The following is a 10400-nucleotide window of genomic DNA, read 5'->3' on the forward strand; positions in this document are numbered from 1 at the left end:
CAATCTTTTAATTTACAAAAACTATATATCCAAATCCATGTCTAAGAAGATACAAGTTGATTTAGTGTATATTGATATCAGCGAAGCATTCGACAAAGTTAATAATGATCTGTTGTTAAAAAACCTTCATAAATTAGGAATAGCTGGGTATTTATACGTGTGGTTTAAACTTATTTAAGTAATAGGCAATTGGCCGTTAAAATTTATGGCTTTATTTCATATAAATTTATTGCTACCAGCGGTGTCCCCCAAGGGTCACATTTGGGAACAATTTTATTTTTGATATTTGTGAACGATGTGCTCACTATCTTCAACGGTGTCGAAGTTTCAATGTTTGCGGACGATATGAAAATATACAAAGCTATAAGAAATATTAATAACTGTCAACAATTGTCATATAACTTGTTTGCACTTTTTTTTGGTGCCAAGAGAACTATCCACAACTAAATATAAGCAAATGTCTAATTTTGAGATTTATAGAATAAAAAATAAAAATAATTTATGATTACTCCATCAATAATATAGTTCTAACCGTCGTAACCGAGGTGAATGATTTAGGTGTAAACTTTGATCAGAAAATTAATTTTATAAACCATATTGAAATTACATCAAATAAAGCTTTGAAAATGTTGGGTTGCGTAATAAGAATTTGCATCCAATTTAAAAATATTCAAACCTATAAAAAATTGTAAATGTCAACTGCGCTATATAAATGCCATGTTATTATTATAGGTTAAGAGTCAAATTGAGTACAACTCGACAGTGTGGACTCACGATAGAAATAATTAAAAATAAATTAAGTAGTAAAATTTATTAATTTCAAAATGGGTATTACAAAGGAATGTGTCAACTATGATTATCTACTATGTCAACTCAATTTATTAAAATTATCTGAATGTAGAATAATAGTTAATGACCTAACAAGTTTATATAAAATCATAAATTCAATAATTGACAGCCCTGAACTATTAAACTTGATTTTTTTACATATAACTCGCGAACCAACATCGAGGCATTATCTACCATTCTATTGTGATAACTCCAACACAGAATCACAATTCTGTACCCCGTTCGCCGTATACAAAATTTGGGTACTGACTATAAAGATGTTTTTTTTATATATTCAACACACCATTCACCAAATATAAACAAGTGATTACCCAATTTATTTCAGAAAGAAGAACATCAAATTTAATATAATTTAATTATACAAACTACGTGGCTCTGTTTATCTTACCAACGGATCTTTCGAATGTATTGTAATTTTCCTAGTGGTGTATTTTTTTCATCTTGCATGGTTGAGTATCTAGTTTCGATTTTATTTAGTTTTTGACTTTATTTTTGTCTTAGAAGTTGTTTTTTATTTTGTCTTCTATTTTATTTTTGATTTTGTTTTTTTTTTTTTGCTTTGATTTTTTTTCATCTTGCTTTGATTTTGTTGTGCTTATATGTTCTTTGTAATAAATAAATAAAAAATAACACGTCAAAGCCCAGCCGGACGTGAAATTAGGAATAAATTAGTTTATCATTAAAAACCATTTACTATTTATTCCGTTTTCAATATCGGCTTGGCTTTCGACAGGCCTAATGAGCGCAACTATGCTCGGGAAATCGATGTAAAATGGTCGTCAGTCAACCCTTTTGACCGTGCTAGACCTCCCGGAGATGGTTTGTCGAAGCGATGGTTCCTTGACCCAAATAGGACAAGGGGAAGAAGGTGATAAATTGAGACGAATCTTCACAAGCACTTCTGAAAAATTGAGAATTTCCCGCGTATGTTTCGCTACTGATATAATTAAAAATTAATTCTGGTCACCCCTTATAAAACTTTTCATTTCACTCAGCCTCAATTCCACGCCTGAGCGGTTTTTTCATTATTTCATTATTTTCTTGTATGGAACCTGAACCCAAATTTAATGTTTTGTGGTTTCAATGAAATGATTTCACAAGGCAGACATTCCTAGTATCCAGATATAATAAAGTACATTATTAAAGTTCGCATGTCGCTCAGGATACGATTTATTATTTTTTGGGCGCGCGTTCCTTTTATGGAGGCTTACTTTATCTTGGTTTTCTGATAATATAAATCACAATCTTCGTGACATAGTTCTCAGATTTATTTTATTTCTGTGAATTCCGCACAAGAGTTCCATATGTCTAAAACCAGTGGGCTATGGCATCCCCAACTTGGGCAGGTTGGCTGAAAGAAGTAGGCACTGGGAGGAAAAAGGGAAGAAGAGTTTTGTTTTGGAATCTGTTGGAAACCATCAATCTTATCATGATTCCGAAATTCCAAATTACCTTATGATTCTGACAAAAAGTTTTAAATTTTTAGCAAATTTCAAGTTTTTTTAACTTTACATGTAAAGACTAATAATCTTTTCTGAAATCCAAAATTTTGCTACATTCTGACCCGTAGAGTAGTAAAATATAGCTTTCTCGTTATTCTCAACCAACGCGACATTTGACCCTCCGATGGGCGATGTTGTGTTGAAAAAAAAAAATAGTTAGCCTACATATTTCCTTAAAATCGCCACCGTTAAGTCTAAAGGTTAAAAATACAGGAATAACTTTAAAATATTGAACAAAAAATCGAATGAGTGCGTTTAATAGGTACCTACCGATTTGAAATAAAGCTGATGTCACCAATTTGCATTAAAACCTTCGCCTTTAGGTTATCCGGAAAATATGCTACACCAGCATAACCCTACAAATTATGCGCGATTAGTTCCACAGTCGTCATCGTTGGTTATGTCGACATAGCTCAGTGGTTTCGGGGCACCTGACAGGACATCAGAAGGCACGGGTTCAATTCCCGTTGGGGGCATTTATTTTTACTCAGGAGATATTTTCAATTTGTATTGATATTATTGCTTATAATTATTTGTTATCCTTTATGCTATCCATAAAACTTTGTCTTATAAACATGAGTTTGTCATTAAAAGATAAGTCATCGTTAGTCGCTATCCTCTTCTTTCCATAGGAAGGACTAGGAAAGACGATCATCTATTATTTTACAGCAGTAATGGTATTTAGTTTCACGTTGCCGTTGCTATCCCTTTCTTTCCTTCGTTTCTGCAGAAGATAAAGGGTTTTTTCAGGTATTTCGGGGCTGCAGACCTTCACATGTGGCTGTCAAATGCAACAATGGGGTACAATTTACGGTTTTTACAGGGACATAATGTTTTTTTACGTTAACTCCATGTAATTTTTTTTCCCTGAGGGCCTATGACTATCTCTGAGGATGCTGTGTGGAGGATTTTTTTGAGGAGAGGAAGGTGTGAAAATGGGTCTTGAAGAGATCCATTTTGTGCGAGGGAGGAAATACAGAGGCTGGCAAATCATTCCACAACCGAACTGTTGAACTCAAGAACGAGTTGCAGATGCGACCCGTTCTCATGTGACAAATGTCAACTGTGTATACATGTTGGGCGCGCGTTTGGCGTATTTTTCGACTATGCACCGGTGCCACTGGGATCAATGACGCTGGTTCCTGGAGCATCTTCCATTGTAATACCGGTAGAACAAGGACAGCATACCTAACTGATGCCTGTGCTCTAAAGCTCCAATCTGCCTGTAAAGATAAGTGAAATTCTGCACAGAGTCAAGGGTATTTTCAGATATTTTACCAGAGGTGGCTGCCAACTTCAACAGTGGGGCGCATTTGCGATTTATACAGGGTCATCAGTTGTATACTATCTGCAGTAGCAGTATCTGTAGGCTAACTTAACTGTGGCTTCGATGGAGCTCCCTTGCCTTTGTATGGACAAAACATGTACACTATCATGTAAAAAAATAACACAAGAGTATAAATGAAACCAGAGGAATATAAAATTTACATTCTTCATTTGAATGAAGCAATAAATAAGTGTATTTGTCTAGACAGAGTTGTGGCTGTCTATCTTCCCTGCATCCCCTTTAGGTACTTTAGCTTTTGAATACAATGTTACCACTTGTAACCGCTTCGCTATTTTTATGTTTTGTTCTGTGGCAGGGACAGAATGAATAAAGTTTGAATAAAGGAATTCATTTAAGCCGTTGAAATTCTCATCTAAAATAAGATTGTAATGAAGTGGATGATACTCGTATCCACATGCGTTAGCGCTATGCATTTTCATCGTATTTTTACCAAATATTAGGCATTTAAAAATTGCAGTATGCAACATACCAATTGTTCGAGGAACGAACAAGGGTTGGGATAGCCGTACTTTAAAGGGCTATTCCACACAGATAAAGCATGGATGAAGCCTATGGCTTATGACAGGCGAATGAGAAAACACAATTCGTAAGGTTAATTCACAATCAACTTACCCGGTGGCGAATGAAATCTGCATCTCGAGAATCATTTGTCAGCACTGGAACGGTGATCGTTGTACGGTAGCACTCGTTATTTTTAATTGGATGGCGATAAAATATGTATTTAGGGAGTATTCCGATAAATAACCGGCGATAGTATACACATTGGTTTTGACAGGACGAACGTTTTTTGTGCGATTGTTCGGCTCAAAGCACTCCGTGGTTATAGCTGACGTGTGTGAATTTAAACTACACAGTTAAAATTCTGACCATACTATTGGTTAGCACACGGCCTGTCAAAAGCAAACGGCGTGACGGAACACCAATATTGGTGATTTAGGTAATATCTGTACAATTTATTCTACGTCCGCAACGTCTATATATCTCAAGTTAATTTGTAGGAATGGAACATTCCAACGTTGATGAAGAAATTTTCTAAATGTAAGTGAAAATCCAATCAAGCTCCCCTGCATAGTTTAGAAGAACTACGTGCACAAACATACTGTGCTTTATACTATTTAAAGATTAAAATTTAGATCCTGTAAAAGAACTTCTGCAGTTTTTCTTTTTAAAGATGATCCGTTCGAATGTATTTGTGCACATTGATAGTATCGAAAGTTTGGAAAAAGTTTTTCGAACTTGAAATGTTTGGTCAATTTCATTCCAAGTAAGATAATATTGACTTCAGGTAAACATTAGCAAAATTACAAAAAATCGAAGACAAATTAATAGCTTCGCAAATCATTTTCCAATCTCTAATTATTATTTTTTTCGACCGTCGATTAACAATGTTAAGCAACCTGCATTGTAAGATATCTTCGTATCTCAGCATCGATTAAAATATGAAGTAACCTTTATTGTAAAATATCTGCGTATCTAAACGTAGATCAAAAATGTGAAGAAACTTCCGTTGTAAAATATCTCCGTATCTCAACATCGATTAACGAAGGGAATAAACCACCATTGTAAAATATCTCCGTATCTCAGACCAACGCCAGTTAATTGTTTTCGTGGAAGAGGAGGAGGGGGGAGTGGAAGGGAAGAGTATCTTTGGGAATTCTGTATTAAAATTTATCTACCCGCAAATTGGAAAGCATATTTCCCTCCTTACGTTCCTGATTTCATTTGATCGTATTGATCAATATGCGGTCCGTCCTGCTTCCTTATGCAGGGTGGTCACAATTACCTCAAAATTTCTCTTTGTTTGGTTACAATTAGCATTGTTATTTCGTTCAGTTTCATTGGAAAATTAGTTTATTTTCAAAAATCTTGATAGCTTCTTTCACGTAGTTAAGATATACATCCCACTTTAATGGTAACTTGTGTATGTTTTTTTATTAGAGAACATGTGTTCTACCAAACCTTTTGTCTGGTTTGGTAGAAAAACACATTAAACTGAATCATGTAGGGTCTCTTATCATACTTCAAATTTAATAATTGAACATATCACAAAAACTATCCAACCAGTTTTTTATTCTTATAACAATTTAAAATATTATAATTTTAATTAACTAGGATAAAAATGATATTTTAAACAAATCAGGTGCTTATATATTAATTTGTAATGTTTGTAACTTTTAAAAGTGTTAACGAGCACCTCAAATGTGTGAATAATAATAATTATTCTGAATATGCCAACCACATTTTGGAAACAAATCATTCTTATGATATAAATAAAGGATTGAAATTAAAAATAGGGGTTAAATAAAGGGTTAAAACTTTGACATAAGAATACAATGGGTTTAAAATTAGATAACTTTGAAATTTAGAAAATGGAAAAAGTGTTAATAGTCAATTAAATATTATTAAAAACCAAATATTGTATTAAAATAGCCATTTCTTATATTTGTTTTCGTTTTGCTATCTTTATTGATAATAATATTTGGATGATTTTATAGCGCTGTTTTTGTGCGAAATCACCTCAAGGGCGCTGTGCAAATATATGATACAATTATATTTCTTATTACTAACTTATAGACTAGTCAAACTATTATCAATTTATGGCTAACAGATTGCAACTACTGGTTCGTCGATCACCAAATACAAAGCCATATGTACAATGCATTTGATTGATGAACGTGATGCTAGAATGTTCATATGTTATTATTTTATTTGTTTTTGTATACGGGCAGATAATATACAGTACCATATTTACCTGGTAGGTCACTTGAGATTAACACTGTTTATTGTTTGTTAGAAAAATCTAGATACGGTTCGAGCTCACTGGACGTAATTAGAAAATTGACTTTCCAATATTTATCTTAGTTAATCCTTGATTATTTTATGATGAATTAATGTAGTTGGATCTTCCAGAATGCGACTTTTACATATTGCTCAATAAAATTTAGCCTTCAGGCCAGTTCTCACAGTTCGTCTTTTCAAAGTTAGTGTAGTTTCCCACATTTGCAGATTCGACCCTACAATAAAATAATTCATTAGCCTGGTATTTTTATAAAAAATATTGTCTTGTTTGTATCATTTATGATTTAAGAATTCGTGACATTTTACTTCAAGCGGTGGTGGCTTTCAAATAGAGCTGTTCGCTCTCTATTTTATGATCACCCTAGTTAAACCATTATGCCTAAAAATATTTTCCAATATCTTTCCCACCCCTGTCCCATAGTAATAAAAACCCCAAATAAAGTTTCATCTCCCTTAAAATAATTCCTTTAAAATATTTGTATTGTTTAAGTCACGTTTGTATCATTTAGGATAGTTAAGTGCATTATTTTTTTATGTTTAAGAATGTTGTTTTCCGACAAGCGGGTGGAACATCTTTATTTTTGTAATATGTCCTTCAAGAATTTAGTTTAAATACAGATACCTCCCAGAAAAAGGACAGTATTCATATAACTGGTAGGTACAGGCGTACCTACGCAGGAGCTAGTATTGCTATAACTGGTAGGTACAGGCGTACCTAGGCAGGAGCTAGTGTTGAAATAACTGGTAGGTACGTGCGTACCTACGCAGTCAGTCGTGAGATAATTACTAGGTTTATGTAAACCTAGGGAAAACTGAAGAATAAAGGAAACTAGACCTTTATTTCTTTCAGTTTAAGTTTGTAATGTTTTCGCCTTTTCGCCATTCTTTTATTTTGTTTCAAACAATATAGAATTTTCTTCTCTCTTGGCTATGACCGATGTTTAATTTTTTTTTTCTAAGGCTTTGCATATGTGTTCGCAGGGATGGAAAATTCCTCCCCTACAACACATAAGCCTCCATGAAAATTGGACCCTCTTCTTTGATATCTACAGAAAGCTACTTAAAGCTCTCTTGTACTATATATCTTTATAGACATATGTACTTAACTAATTAATACGTTATTTACGATCTTGAACGCAAATATACCCGTATTTATATTGTAATTAAATTCCATCAAACGTTGTGTAATTTTTTTGATTTATGATATAGGATTTTAATTACTTTCATTTTTGTGGTAACCCTCTTGGTTCTGATCGAGGTGTTGAGTTCAAAGTTGAATTAGTCTTTCTATTGCAAACCTAGACTTAAATGAATTTTCTGAATGAGCTAACTTTCCTATTGTAATTATTCTGATTCCCTGCACCCTAACAAAATCGTAGTTAAACGCTGATAAAAGATATTATACATGTTTATTTGGACAGGTAATTTAATATAACTCAAATGGTTAATTGTTAGTAAATTTGATTTTGGTGAACTTTTGTGTCTGTGTGGCACCACTCCTTTATGATTCTGCTGCTATAAGGTACATGTAAAGATTGATTTAGTAGGTTAATGTAATTAGTTAATTGCATATTTGACGAACTCGGAATAGCCCATTTGCTGGCATAATTTGGCTCCAATCCTCCATCAAGTAAACGAGATGATCGGGAGTGGACTAGAAATTTGCACAATCCTTTGACACGGCTCTTTGATTGATACCTAAGTTATCGTGTCCCAAAAAGCCTTCCACGTCATCATGTACTGCATTCAAGTTTCCCCCCGGGTCCCGATACCCCCAAATTCCGACACCTCCTTGGACTACAATTTACTTAGGGCGAACCGGTTTCGTCCTACATACAATCATATACTCACGGTTTGTGTGGACTTACGGGTCGTGAATCCTCATTCCACGTCTAAGAGAAGATGCGAGAGTAGTCCATAGGACCTAAAATGCAAGCTGTATGCAGGTCCGCATCCTCCAATAGACAGTACATACGAATAAATATATGTATACATACAGTTTGGGAAAGGCTTATAACTCGCAATACGAGGCTATCTACCTCGCATCCCGAGCTCGGATCTCGCGCCAAGAACTCTGCGAAGCTCTAGGTCTGGTAACCGAATATATACGTAAGAATAAGGTGATACTAATAAATACTAGTAAAATAAGATCATATTTGATAGTTTGTTTTGGAGAGCTATCGAACTCCAGGCTTTTGTTTGTTTGGTTTTGACGTTTTTATTTAAGAGAATCGCCATCTCTATTGGATTTGGTTAATGGTCTTGTTATAGGAGCGACCACTGCCTCCTATTGATGAACTGTATTTGTTTTAAATTTTACCTCCAGGGTTCAACATTAATTTTTGTTCATCCTATCCCGTGATTTTCCAATTGTTTCAAGTAGTTGATTGCCACATTAGAGAGTACTCGACCCTCAAATATCTCAGGCAACTGATGGGGTTTTGTATGAGCACCCAATCAATAATATTCAAATGTTTCGTATAATTATTCGATATAAATCTTCCTAACCCGTGATTTTTCAATTGTCGTTTGTGATTGATAGGTATTTGAGCGCACGCAGCTTCCAGCTGGTTCAGATAACTAATAAAAATCTATGCGACTATCTAATCAATGATATTTAAATGTTTCATGTAATATTTCGATATAAATCTGGCTAACCCGTGATTTTTCAATTGTCGTTTGTGATTGATAAGTATTTGAGAACACGCATCTTCCAGCTGTTTCGGGTAATTAATAAAATCCTTTGTGACTAACTAATTATGGCCAAGGACGTTTCCAAACTATGCGGTTGACCCAATTCTCCAGTGTCTTTATTTGTAAACAAATAATATAAACATCTCCTGACACACTAACCTAAATGTGAGATTTGTTTATTTTAAAATTCCTTAGAAGTCATTTGTGCCTCTTTACTTTTATTGCGCACTATTTATTAAAATATTTTTAAATCCTTTATAGAAGTTAAACTATTTTTCATTTTCCGAATTTAGTAAATTTACTAGGTTTAATTGAAGAGTAAATATACATATATAAGTACACATATCTCGATTATCAAAATATGTTAACTAAGAGTACATATATTAATAAATAAATATAAAATATATGATTCTACATAGTCTGGAATATTAATAAATACATATTTTCCTTTTCAATAATATAGATATATCCTCGGGTAGGTATTAAAAATCGCTACCATTTCGATGCTTCGATTAATAAATAAAATACATATATATAATTACATTACTCATATATATATTCTTTATATACAATATTTTACTTTACTTTTATATAGATAAATATATATACAAATATACAATATACATATATTAATGTGTAATTCTTTGTTTTGTTGTTTTAATTTAATATTCAATTGATATACTTCCACTTCACAGCCCTTCTGTGTCTCCTGGGACCTGAAAATTATTTATAAAAGGAAAACTCACCCACGTCAAGGTATTTCCGGTCGGGTAGTACACAACAACCTTGATGAAGAAATCCTACCTAATTAATTGTATTTTTCAACTAATTTCAAAATAAATCTTTTCGACTATTTATTCCTATTTAATATTTTATTCTCGCTTGAATCGTATAAATTAGCTGATATTTAATTTTTCTTCCGAACGAAATCCTAATTCAGAAAACCCGTTGATTCAATAACACTTTTCTAGTTTAGGCTTTTGAATGATAGCTGTTAAAATACTTTTTTCGAAATGATAGACTGATGATTAAAATTCCGGTTAAAACGACAAACACTTTTAACACTGTCGCTATACGCACGATGGATTTTAATTGAACAATTTATTAATTCTAAATTTCTTTTTATATAAATTGATAAGAAAATTTATTCCAAATTGTGCAAACTTTTAATTTACTCGACTATTAATAAATTAAATTTTTTCTAACTG

This window comes from Hesperophylax consimilis, chromosome 14, assembly GCF_061612785.1.
Source record: "Hesperophylax consimilis isolate HC1 chromosome 14, BYU_Hcon_1.0, whole genome shotgun sequence".
Lineage (NCBI taxonomy): Eukaryota > Metazoa > Arthropoda > Insecta > Trichoptera > Limnephilidae > Hesperophylax > Hesperophylax consimilis.